The 14,433-nt window shown below is 38.5% G+C and overlaps 1 protein-coding gene across 1 annotated transcript in view; it reads right to left on the reverse strand.

Moving 5' to 3' along the window:
- Nucleotides 1–1,899: 1,899 nt before the first annotated feature.
- The window catches only part of LOC147908701 (ubiquinol-cytochrome c reductase complex assembly factor 2-like), a 61,915-nt gene continuing 49,381 nt past the window's right edge, over nt 1,900–14,433 (reverse strand). Inside the window, exon 3 of the mRNA XM_087408333.1 lies at nt 1,900–2,192. The gene's annotated coding sequence lies outside the window, so the exon portion shown is untranslated. The remainder of the gene's footprint in view (nt 2,193–14,433) is intronic.

Genomic DNA, 14,433 nt, shown 5'->3' on the forward strand with positions numbered 1-14,433 from the left:
TGTTATTGTTTTATTTATAAAACTTTACGTTTAACTATTGGACATTATACAAATTGATGTTATATGTGTATCGATTCCTTCGGCACATTAATCAAATTAGTCCTTACCATGTAACTTCCATTTGATGTGCACAACTTGTTCGTTCTATGTACCTACTGCATGTGAACTTTGAATTAGACATCATTAGGTAAACATAAAATTCAAATGTAGATTGTATATTTTGTTTGAAATTTATGAAATATATATTATATATTATATATTGAGTGTTGATATCGAAATAAACGTTTGTAAAATAAGCATTATATTTTTTTATAAAATAATTTATACACGCATAATTTATAAACGCAATGATATTACATCATTATATTTCCTATTAAACATGTATATAATATTTTACTTTGAAAGTTATTCTTTATCAATACCAAAAAAAAAGCTAATTATGCTTAATGCATGTATTGCGTGTGTATCTCAACACGTTAAGTAATATGAACTGTGACTGTGCAATTTTTGAATATTAAAATTTTTTACTTTGATCTTAATTACTGTGTACACCGATACCAAAAGATTTATGTTAGGAAAATTAATATGAAAATCATAAGTCTTTTGTCAATAAAGAAGAAAGATCATCTTTCATGACTGCAACGAGGTGCACAATCCCGAAATCCAACTGATGGAAGGTCGAGAGTTGGCGCATATGCACGACACTCGTTTCCCGTTCGTAGTTCCTATAGTTGCGTTCTTGTCCGGGTTTCGAGAGGACGCGGTAGTCACGCGATAATAAATTATTCGAGATAGATGATGTTGCCACGCCACAACGGGTCTGGGCTTGCTCTCTGCTCCTGCAGTGTTCTGCAACCGGGTATTTATGCCGAGTCTGGCCGCCATGCTTCATACCACCGGGATAGCAACCCCCCTGAGTTATGTCGACCGCGTTGGTCTTGATAGATTTTACAATTTACGATCGCGGCGTACACGCGTCGCCGAAATATCAAGCTGTCGCGAACTTCTCCGTCGACGACTTCGCGTTTTCGACAACCGTGCCTTTCACCGTCGAGGCAAAGTGCACGATACACTTTGCATTCTCAGACACACGATATCAATTCGAATGTCAATTTGTGTGACTTTACAGTTATTATTCTTGCACATGCACAAAGCCTTACAATCTTTCAGATCTATATTATTGTGTAACAATATACATACATTTGAACTTTAATAATTGTAAATTATATTAATTATAAGCAAATATATTTAAAAGATGTTTCATTTCTTCAATCATTGAAGAATTAAGCATTCGTCACTCACTCGTGCATGTCAAATTTCGCAGAATTTGTCAAAAATAAATCACGTGCAATGAAAATTAATTTTTTAAATCTCAAAATAATTGTTAATTGACTAAAATTTGAAACGAGTTTTAGAACGAGCTATAGACTGATATCAGAGGAACGCTCATCATCAAGCGTACGGGTTAGTTTTATGGTCCTACAAAGATAAACCTCTGGCTGTTACCCCGTCGTATTATCTCTGGGTGCTAGGTGGAAACACACTATACTGGTATCGCACTGGACTAGACCGCCATTTCATAAGCTTTCACATCATTTTACCCGGATACTAACCACCGTCGGCTGATGTTCCTCACCCTTGAATCTCTTCCAATGCGTCGCAAAGTACCAAGTCAGCCGGATGGAATAAATGCAGGTGAAACGCATGGATCGGTTAGAAAGAGGATATCTTTATTTTCCATTCAATTTAGGGATATGCATTAAGGGAGCGACGATCTCTTTAATATAATCACAATATAATTAAAGTACTAATAGTAATTATATATAAAACTTGATCCAAACCTATAAGCTTTAACTTATATCATAAATTAATGACTATATAAATATATTATCCTGAATCATTCAAATTAATTTATTTTATTTTATTGTTTATGTAATACAAATAAATACTTACGTATCAACAAAAATCTCTAATACATATTGAGTAATATACGTATATTAATTTTTTTTGCATATTTTATAGATCTATTTCCGCACAGTGATTACTGATTAATGAGCTGAATAAGCTAGCTAATATAAAATTAACGCTTCTTCTCTTTGTTACAATTTATTATTATATAACTGCTTATCTATTTCTCTTATCTTACCTCTGCATTAAAGATACTTTTTTAATCGTCTGTTACTTATTGATACCTGAAAAAAGAAATATGAATTAGTAAATAATAAAATTAAACAGCTTATTATTAATATCTAATAATTTTCTGCATATTTATACGTCTTATATTGTTGTATTCACTGAATTTTTCTTTTCGATGTTGTCATTTTTAGATAAACAATAATTTTGTAGTTATTTACAATTTTTCTTATAATTCATTTTAAATTGGCGAAATTTAATTCTTTTAAATCCGTGTTATTAAATATCATAGATATTTGTATTTAATATATTCCAAGCTAAAAATAGTAAATTTTTTTCTTCATGCAAGTTCGATAAGGAATAGTTTTCAGCCTTCGTCTCTAACTATCTCTATATACATGTCTGACTCTACCAGAGGTTTCAACCGGCTGCTCCACCGACTGCGACCCCAATTGAAAAGTCTCCTCGGCGCGGACTCTCGCGATGAAATACTAACGCAATTAAATGCCGCCGACGAGCCTAGACCGGATATTGGCACTTCTCGGCCGCGCAATGGTATTACCCTTCCGTCTTTCGACGCAAACACGACGATGTGTCTCGGCCATCCTCATCCCACGACCGTTGCTGGTCGTATCGTGCGCTGCCACCACAATTGTCATACCTCCACGCCGTCCTCCCATTTTACCCATTTCGTGTAACACGGTACAAAGGAAGTGCCTGGAAATCGTCCAATATCGAGTGAAGTTCTCGAAATCCTCGATATCACTTTCTAGTCGTCATGGATTGCGCGATGACGCGGAGCTCCAGAAAGGGTTAACGGTGATGGCAGTCCTGGATCGCAGAGGGTACGACCCGATTAAACGACGACGTCCTACGACGCTCGACACTCTCCGCACGTACGACGGGAACTCCCGCAGCTGCTCGGGATTCCATTCGCGCCAATTTCGGGAGACCGATGAAGACGGAGGGTAGCTTTGGCATGTAGCGTAAGAAGTCGATTATCAGCCGGCTCGCAAAGTACGTGCCACAAGCGACGCTATTACGAATGCGAGCGACGCTATTACCAAACATACCATTGGATTTTGTCAAATCTACACGAGTTTTACGATAAATTTTAAGATGTATCATGAGTGTCATGTTTTTCACTGAAAAACTGGCGATTGATCAATTTATTTACAAAAATTAGCTTATATTTTAAAATAATAAATAACATGACTCAGATGATTATTCAAGAAACAAAAAATAGAACTTTCCTTACATTTCTTTTGTATACGCAACATATCATACTTTTCATGATGGATCGCAAATTTACGTATATCCATTTAAAGGGTTAAGAGCCAAGTTTCCTCAATTTCTAGTAAAAGCTGGCTGGGATATTGTCGCGGGGATAGAAAGTATGGGTGGAAACGGCGAGTGTCGTGAGGGACGATAGGAAGGAGAGATGGACCGAATTTGTCAGGCTAACAAGGTGTTAGCTTCTCGCCGCGGCGCGCCTCGACATCTGTAATGCTCAAAGTTAATTTCAGCCGCTTCGAGGGCGCAACATCGACCGTTCGTCCACAAGCATGCAACAAGATTCTTCATTTAAAGCTTCTAAAGAACGTTTTCTACATATCCTGATGTTGCAAAAAATGCATTAAAAATTATCTTTTAAACTTACAAAAAGGGTATACGCAAAATATAAATCATATTAGAATAAACAAATTAAATAATATAGTATTATTTATCACATTCTTCATTATTCGAAATTTGTTTAATTATAAAAGTATTTAAGAAAGAAACAGAAATTAGAATATTTTAAAAATAATGTACAATTAAAAAAAAATTGTAAGAAGCAATATATATATATATATATATATATAGATTTCCAATATACGCAATGTTTCATGCAATATTGAAAGAATAGTAAAACTCGATTATTTAAAATTACACAACAATATTATAGGGACGAAAGAAAAATCCACTGATATTAGAGGATGAATTTTTGAGATACACTTTATAGATGATTCATAGACAAATGTCACATTTTCTAGGAAATGCTTTATTTCAAAACAAAGTTGCCTCCTGCGAACTGAGAAATGATCACAGTACGAGGTTAACAAAGTCGATGGAAATTGGAAGCGTCACCTATCTTGTCGTCACTACGACCGAAGCCGGGCATCGTACGTGCACGTAAAAGGGTTGGCGACGACGGAAGGGAATGGAGTTGGGTACCGAGCGAGAGGTGGAAGAGGAAGAGAGGAGGAGGTAGCGGTTTGGCGAGGACACCGGGTGGAGTCGACGGCGTTGCCCAGCATCGACCAGAATATTATGGACTTATCAAGCCATCCTAATAGTCTCATCAGGATGCAAGCCTGCAGATCTCATCATCCTCGGCGTCCCTGGACCACGTAGAAACGAGCGAGCAATGGCGTTTCCTGGCATAGATAGCGTTATAGGAAGTAATAGCGGACTGGTATGATTACATGCTGTCCTAAAGTATGGACGACTTCGAAGGATCAACTCTTAGTCGAAAGTCAAGACTTACATTACATTTCTTTCTTTCGTCGCTATACTGGTAACAGACATTCTCGCATTGAAGATGCCACTGAAACTTTCATTTATTGCAATTAGGCAAATTTAAAGTAAATGATGATGAACTTTAGCGAATACAATATTTGTACAATCAGAAGAAATATTTCTCAATTTCGTTTTAGCGACAAGTTTATAAATATATTGCATAATTTAATAAAATTGTAAATCTAAAACTTTATTATTTTTCTATGCTAATAATTTCAGAAAACTTTCGATGTTTTTCTTTACCAATTATTTACATACATTTGTTATTATTAAAAAATTTTTTTATCTTTAAATATATTATTCTTGTATCTAGTATTATTGTTTTCTGACGCATTCGAAATTAATGGGTAATGCATTTTATTTGAGAGATCATAAATTATCAAAAAGGCAGCACAAAACAAATTAGTACTGCGACCAGTTTGCAACCCTCGCTACCACATATTGCATACCGTGTACGCGCAAGCACGAGGAATTACATAGTTTTGGGATATATATTGTTGTTTAGTATGGTTTAGAATTTCCATAGATAACGGAGAATTATAACGGAGGCCGCTGTCGCGGGACCGAGAAATCGTGCGCCGTATAGGTATGCATATACTTGCATATGAACACATAGAAACTGCTTCTTTCTTTCAAATTAATTCACAAACCGGAAAGGAGAGAATCGATACCTGAAGCATTGCTCTAGTCATATTAATTCATTGTCTCTCTATTTCAGTTAAAGAAAAACTCAAATATATATCAAATTGCTCGAAGAATCTTATTGAAGCCGAAAGATCGAACAAAGAATTTAAAAGATTTCATATACGTAAAATTGTTAACGGATAGAAACATAAAATTAAGAATTCCATAAACATGAATATAATCCAAAATATAATTTGCATTGAATCTACCGACGCAGGTTATCAATCATTAATCATCGTTCTTATAAATAGCAGAAGATAGTATACGTCGCCTAAGTAAGTAGCATAAATTGCGGCGGAAGTACAGCGGATCTGATAAGCTCGCGCTAAATTGCGCGAGTACCGCCTGACCTCCTCATCTTCCCGCCAGCTCCCTGATTCCCCCCCTGAGCCGCAACTAATAACTCGGTTTTTTCTTTAACGACGAACTACAAACTAATCTACGGCACACGCGCGCTGTCGCTCGGCGGATATACTATTGGCGACTCTAAACCGTCATTCGTGCTCTTTCTTCCTCCGTCGTGCATTCCTGCGAGCCCCTTTCGCGGCTACGACACGAGCAGGCGAGAGTCATGACGACGCAAAAATGGTACAGCATTGGCGGTCGACCGGGACCGAGTAACCTACATTCTTTCGGTCGAGCCGTGGACCACACTTGATCGTCCCGTGTACCCGTGAGAGAAGGTTAGGTTTAAGCAACTCTGTGGAAGTTGCGGGCAGGGTCGGTTGGCCCGAGGGCGGCGGCAACTATTATAAACTGTAGCACCTCGAACTACCGCCTCCAGCTTTCCTTCTCTAACGCTCCGGACGGGCCGCCACCCTTCTTCGCCCGACCGCCCCTCGCCACCGCCCTTTACCTTGCTTCTACCTCGAATCCAACACCGTTCCCCACACCCACCGCCGCCTTCACCGCCGCCTTCACCGCCGCCTTTACCGCCACCGCCGCCGTCGCTCTGCGCCAACCACCCCTCGTCCCCCCGACTCCAAATAACCCAGGAAACCCCCTGCCGAACTAACCCGCACCCCGGAACTCTCCCGGTTTCTCTCCTACGCCGTATCCTCTAATCAATCAACCCCCAGGCATCTCGGCCGGTCTGCACCGGGGATCGCGGCTTTCCAGTCTTCACAGAAACGTCTCTCTATCTCGAAAGACGAAAGCATCAGCCGAACCCGTGGGTAACCCTGTTGCTGCACAGTCCGTTGCAAACGGCTGTGTGCGCACACATGCGACCACGAACACGAACACGCGTAGGCATGCATTCATCGCGCGACGTGGAATCTCCAACTCTGCGGCGAGCAAGATCGAAAGGTTTCGGGCAAACCTCCGATCGACCTACTTGCCGGACGTTCCTGATTAGCGTCTTGTCTATTGATTAATGCTCGTTGATTAATGTGAAGCCGTCGCCGGGAGCTCTCAAAGGCTTCTATGTTTAATCTGTGTCTAGTAAGGTATAAATTATTTACGCTCGAACGACCAAACTGGTCAGTTTGACCGCTAAATACTTGTTTCCCACATCAACCATGAAGCATGTATTTTTATAAACTTTTTAATTATCGTTAGTAATGAAAAGCATAACAGGAAATATTTCGCCATATTTTCCTCGGAGTTGAAATCGTATTCTATTTTATTTACAAACAGAAACTTCGATAGCTGAAGTAGATATCTATTTCTCGTAAGGAATGCTTTATAATAACTCGCTTGTTCGTTCGATCGAGTAATTTACATCGTCTATGACATGATTATCGATTATGACAGATCTATAACCCTTTCCCATAATCCAAACTATAAAGAACCAAGAGAGCACTTTGGCATTTAGCCACCTACTCGAAGATGAACGTGATTCTTCATGTCGGCGATGCCAGGTACAATGGAGTTAATAGGTAATTATCGCGGTACGATTTTGCCCGGCAACCATTCCCGTTCATTTCCTCGATATCTTCGGACAAGCTGCCGCCGCGTTTCGCTGTCTCCACCGTTTGGTCCCGACCGTGCATCGCACTCCAATATCTGCCGTTTTCTCCCATCGATTTAGCCATACAGGCTTTGGCGTAACTATACGTGCGAGAGGAAATGGAGTAATTATAAGGAAATAACGGGCGTTGTCTGTGTGGTGGGCATTGAGACCTTGGGGAGGCTTTTGCTTCCCTTCGATAAACCGCGGATTCTCCAACGTGAGAATCCCAATACTGTACGAGATTATCGACATATTATAATGTATGTTATTTGTATTATATAATGCTACGACGTATATTTCTAGCGTTTTAATTTAATTCGATTTTATCGTCGATTAAATACGCATTTTACATAAGTCGAGCCGATTATCAATGTGATCACGTTCTCCGTTTGAACATCTTATGGATAAGAATAAATGAAAGAAAATAGATATAAGAAACATGGAACGATAAGTAGAAAAGGATATAGCAGGGTACCGAAGTGAAAAGTACGTAATTCTCGATAGAAGAATAAATCGTGTATCTCAATTAATTCCTCTAGACGAAAACGTCGGGAACGGAGCTACGTCGCACGTTGATCGCACTTTCTAATTACAGGAGCCAAACCGCGGACATTTATTTAACAACTCGACGCTCGCCGTGAAGTCGACGCGACGTCTCTCGCAGAGAGACGTTAATTCGTTAACGTTTAATTGCGCAACTTGGCTATTCTCCGCTTTCTCCCCCTGATCTAGTACTCACGCGCGAAGCTGCGTGAACAACGCATTGCATGCGTGTACTTGCGTGGAATTAACCGACGGGCCAATACCTCTCGCAGTCCCGGGGATACGCAATGCAATTAATATAATTACTTTCGATTATACGGAAGGTAGAAGAGTGAGAGGGATGAGAAAGAGAAAGAGGGCTGTCTCTCTATCCTAGTTTTCCAAGCTACCGCGTCGACTTGCACGAGATTGCGTGCTTCACACACGGACACGTATGTGTGTGTGTGTGTGTGTGTGTGTGTGTGTGTGTGTGTGTGTGTGTGCACACTCAACATTTTACCTTCGTTTCAGCGACTCGATCTTTTGACTTTACTGCGTCAGCGAGAATAAAGAATATTGCTAGTAGAAAAGCTTCGACTACACGTATCACAGATGTATCTCAGTGAATAATTCATCAAAGAATATCATTTGTTTACTTGTTCGTACTAATAAAATATTGGAATTTATTTTGTAATAAAAATCTTCTCCGTGTGTGTGCTTTTCTCAATACTTCACCGATATGTTAATATTATTAATATGTTTCTTTATTTAAATAATATTAAAAAATTTTACATTGGAATATTATTGTGTGTTTAATTTTTTTTTTTCGATATATAAATTATATCAAAAAAAATAACAATTAAATTGAGAACTTAATTGAGAACGTTGATAGTTCCAACATAATGTGCGCCACATCGCTATTTTCTGTTTAAGATTGCTTTTGTGATGTAAAATATATATTGACCTTTACTCGAGATCACTGTTGTACGACCTTTGTCATTTCTTTACGTACATGAATAACTCAAGGTAAGCCTTAAGGTTTACCCTTTGTGCTAAGTTTATTTCTACCGCAAACGTACTTAATGCGAGACTAATCATACTCGGTATTTAACTGTTCAAATTCTAATACATATTTCACGACGGAAATGAATTTAATTGTTCTAGTGCAGCCAGTTTGCGCTATCAATATTCAATTGGCACGTGGCTACAAAGAATTATCGCTCAAATGGTGCATCTGAAATATGTAACAGGACGAGGGATGCCCTTCGCATTCAACCAAAAGTGAATCCTGCTCCGTGCACGCTCACGCGAGAACAACCACACTCGTGAGTTTACCAGAACGAAACTACATGCGTGGTCTAGATGTATGCAATTTTGACTAGATTAACGCTGCATTATTCAGCTAATTAACTGCTAGGAACTGGCCCAGCCCGCTGTTTTCGGTATCCCCCGTGGAAACAACATCGTTTGTCTTGCACTTCTACTCGCTTGGCACTGTCGCAGATATAGGCTTTTTGCATTATTGGTCTTTCAAACTTGTCTGTTACATTTACTAAATAACTCCATGCTGAAGAATTGCTAGTTCTCGTTTTCAAGATTTTTAAATATATTTAAAGATTTGCGAATAATTTCAACATTAACTAAAAATTAATGATAAAATATCATCTTTGTACATCAATAAACATCTCTAAGGAATGCATATGAATTTAAGAATGCATATTATTTATTGAAATCGCATTGATATTAACAATAAGACTTAGTAATCAGTTATTTCCAAAAATATGACGGCTTTGCAAATAATTGAGCAAATATTCTGAAACTAAAAGAAGTTTACAGATGCATGAGAAACTAACCGAGGAATGGAAATCTATATTCAACCTGCCATCCGCTTTTCGTATTGATTTGAAGAGCAGCGAAGCACGAACGAGCTATTTCGAGTTTGGCAATCATGTTCAACGTTGCGACCGCCATCTTCTTCGGAAACACTACGCGATATTGCAGTGACGTTCGGCGTTCCTCTCAAGCGCGAGCTCTCTAAACTTTGGTCGAATCGAGGAGATGGCAAAGGAGGATAAGAGGAGGGAAACGGGAAAGGGGAGCGCGGCCGCAGAGAAACGGGAAAGGCGATGCTGGAAATGGGAGAATGGCTGAATATTCCTCGAGGACGAGCACTCCGTCGGTAGCGGCAACGGTCGAATCTAGGCGTAGCCGATCCAGAAACCAGAAACCAGAAACCAGGTATAGCTTTAATACAGAACTATCTTGATGCCGCATGGATGGACATGCAAGGTGCCTTTGCCGCGAGTGTACGCAGTTTGCAAAATCATATTTATCTCGACCTCATTCCCCTGTTGACGAAATCGCGAAGTGAACGCTAATTATAATAAAACAGCAACAGCTTTAAATTCAACAACAGTCACAGTAAAAAAATAGTATAACTATTGAAGACCTTTTGAAATAATTGCGATTCTATTTATCTTCATTCGCACAAAAGAATATATGTATATATATATAATAGTTATTTAATACAAAATATGATCGTTCAATTCCCGGTATTATTTATTTATCATTCACGTTCAGTGTCAATGTGAGATAAAAATTATACGACCACATTTAGCGCTAAATGCGCCGTGAGAATATGGATCGTCGCCTTCATTATTAGTATAGTAGAGCTCGAGCTGCGCATATCTCCCTTTTTAAAGATGACCTTCGTAAAAACTCATCTTACTTGCTTTATACGGAGATAACAGATGCTAGAGTCTCAAATTTCTCGCACTCTTTCTAGGAAAATAGCCGCCGATAAAAATATCTTCTTTTTTATGTTACAATCTACAATAATAAAAACTTAAATATTAAAATGCTATATATTTTTATAAGATTATTCTATAATATCAATATATTTGAAAAAGTTAATTTTAGCGCAACTTTTACATACTCTTTTTTATATAAAGTATAATAATTAAATTGTTTATTTTAAGTTTCAGTGATTGAACAAAAGTTTATAATATTCCGTATATTTTTAGAATTTGTTTACTACTTATTTTATCGATTTGATGAAGAAAGTCTTAACTTAAAATTCAAACAGTAATTAATTTAATAATAGTGGTTGATTTTTTGAAAGAAATAATTATAGAAAAAAATTTACGACGAGCATAATGTGAATTATCTCTGAATATTATCCTAAAACAAGACAATAACGCATATTGTTCCAGATGTGTCTGGAGGTCTCGCAAATGGGCATCTCGAGTTATCGGTAGCTGAATGTCGGCGGTGGCGGCGGCGATCCGATTGGCGTCGCGAGTAAGTTCAAATGTAAAGGTATGCGAAGGTATACGAGACCAACGCAGGCATTTCGCCTCTGGAGGGCCCCACGGCTACCCTCGAGCAAGTAGCGCGATCGCGTTATGCCGCAGACTGGAACTATCGTTTGCGTAGATGTGTGCGAGTATGCATGGAGACTCTGCACCGCACTATCCCTCCTTGGCCCGCGAAACCCCCCAAGTCCTCCTCACTGAGCCACCCACGACCAAACCTCCTTCCTCCTCCTTCTCTTCCTCCTCCTTCTCTACGAAACCCCGCGGCCACCCCCTGCCCGCCGTTCACCCTTCCTTATTGCAAGTTCCACGGTCCGTGCATTAAACTATGGAGTTGCCCAGGCATCGACCCAACCCAACCCGCCCACCCACCATCTGGATATGCGGCCCGCGCGCATATACGCTATGTACATTTCTAATCAAGCGATATTGTAACTGCGGTCTAACCTCCAAACACCACGGCCTCCACTACCGGCAACCATCCCTCCACCCCTGTTTTCCACTCCGATCTTCCCTCTCAGTCGTTCCCACCGGTCGACTTTCCCCTCTTTCCTCTGCCACCCTCACTCGGAGTTTCATTCGAGTCCTCTCCTTCGTACACTATCGCGTTCGTATTAAATTGCCGACTTGCAATCGTCGCTATCCACGCGGTTCTCCCCTGGGCGGGTGAGAGAGGAAGAAGGCGATTGACTCTGCGGGATACAGTCACATGGTCACAGGAGTCACAAAGACCATGCACAGTATTTCGAACTGGTTCAATATTGGAAAGTGAAAAAGGAACTGCAAATTGTTACTGTATATTTATACTACTTTATAGACATATAAAAGAAAACGCGAGCATAAATCTTCATTGATCCATGACATAATAATTGTTAATTAGATATTTATAACTTCTCTTTAATGCATCAAGATTCTAGTTTGTACTTAAAAAATCATGTAGTATGTACTCTAAGTGCAAACAAAGTAATATTTTTTTGTTTTTAAAATCGCATGGAAGTTATATCTACATGTATTTAATATCTAAATGTACCTACATAACAGACTAAAACACTTCCGTAGAATGCTAAGCTAGTATATTTATATACTCATATGACACATATTTATATACTCAAGATTAACGCTATTAATCATATGATGTTGATTTGAATAGCGTGATACCTTTCAACGTACGGAGTTATAGTTAAATGTCTTCATGCCTCCTCCGCACATGGCGCGAAATTCATGGAAAATCAGCGGTCTCCGTAATCGCCGTTCGCAAACCACGCAAATATGGCTGGAGTCTCGTGACTACTATTGACTAGAAATGGAATTTATACCCGATCGTAATTGAAGTTACCGGAACCCCGTAACCGTGGAATAAGTTTCCATCGGGTGCAATAAATGCATATATTGCATGATATATCGATACTAACATCAATACGACCTGAATCATCTGAGTCATCGTTATTAAACTAATGCCGTACTAACAAAGTCGATTTAATGATACGGAGAAAAACAAAAAGAAATGTCAAATTGCCGCATAATGCTAAGTACACATTTGCATCGTAACGATACGTGTAGGCATTGGGTTTAATTGCACGCATGAAATAACTGCCACTTCCACCGAGACGATACGGGATTTCATTTTACGGAAAATTCCGGCGTTGAGGGTAAACTCCATTTCGCGCAAAGTTATTTGACGCTCGATTAATGATACGTACATTACGTCCCTAAACTGTCGGCTGCTCGAGCCCTTAGTTGCTTAAACACCGATGTGTAATAATACGATTTTACAAACGATAGATCCATATATATAATCCTCCAGAAATCATAACGCATGGAGAAGAGAAGAAACGAGGTGAAAATTTAGTAGGGATACAGCGCGACCCTTCGATCTTTATTAACAACTTCTTTCGCTTTGTTGCTTTAGAATTAAATATTTATTATACTATAGAAAATATGTGTGTATCCTGATTTTGTCAAACATCTCGTCGCAATTATTATGGTATGAAAAACAGAAAAGGAGATTAAAATAATATTATTGTTCTCTCTAATTTTTAATTCGCATTTATCTAATTTTAAACGTTCTAACAATAATATATACAAGGACAGCTGTATTATTGTACAACTCGAAACTATATCCAATTTAGTGAAGTGAAACAAGATGGATGAGAGAAAACGTAATCTAGACCTGGACCAAATTTTCGAAACCTGTTTCGCTGACAACCGCTCTTAAGACCGCGAGACTTTCTCACGATACTGATGACCGCTGGTCATCTCACGAGATGCGTGAATATCATGCGCAAAAACGTATCCTTCAAAAATCAGGTCCAGGGGATAAAACTGGTCGAACCAGGTTGATGATAATGCATATAAATAACTTGAACAATAATGATATTTGCATTGTTGTATTCGAATAAACGGAATTTAGTCTTAATAACATCTTTATAGTAAATCTTTAAAAAATGCATTATACAAATTATATCGTAATTACAAAATCGCATTATAATCATATAAATAATAAAGAGCCTATTATTAAATAACAAGCTAATTATATATTAAATTAATTTTAAATTTCATTTTATATAAACAATTCTGTAAAAATGTTGATAAAATTGTATGATATTATCAAATTTATTATATATTATTTTTTATTACATATTATTTTTTACATAAATTTTTTTTAATTTTATTAATTAGATGTATTTAGTTTCAATGGAAATATTTCCATATATTTTTATATATACTTATTAATGTAGCACAAGTCCTTCCTTCACATTGAATAAGTACTTTTTAATCTTTGCTATAGGCATTTGTGAGTATCGTTAAAAAATTAAGTAAACACAAAGAAATCCATCATATGTTATCTCTCCAGAGAGATTTCACAGAGGTAAAACGTGTCACGCAAATGAATAAATTACGTCGTTTTCCGATATTGAACGAGAAGAAAACCTGTTCTGTTGCGCCTTCTCATCATCTCGCTATTTGACTACTACGCGTTCTCACGGTAAGTCTGGACCAATGGTGATCTCCTGCATGTGCTCTCGGCGGAGAAGAAACTGGACCCCGTAAAGAGGGGTAGCAGGTTCTTGAAATCTAAAGACCGAAATTTTGCATCGCAAATGGACGCGTGCGGTAACCCGCGAGCTGGTTCCGCGTATTTCAAGAGACGAAAATCTGGGTCTGTCGGTCAGTATCAGGGATGCTGCGGTCCACGCAGCATCCCTTCTGCTCGTAAAATAGTTTTTCTCGGCGAGCAACTTCTCAAAATTTACGATCGTTCAAATT

Source organism: Acromyrmex echinatior, chromosome 8, assembly GCF_024713525.1.
Source record: "Acromyrmex echinatior isolate Ae372 chromosome 8, ASM2471352v2, whole genome shotgun sequence".
Taxonomy (NCBI): Eukaryota; Metazoa; Arthropoda; class Insecta; order Hymenoptera; family Formicidae; genus Acromyrmex; species Acromyrmex echinatior.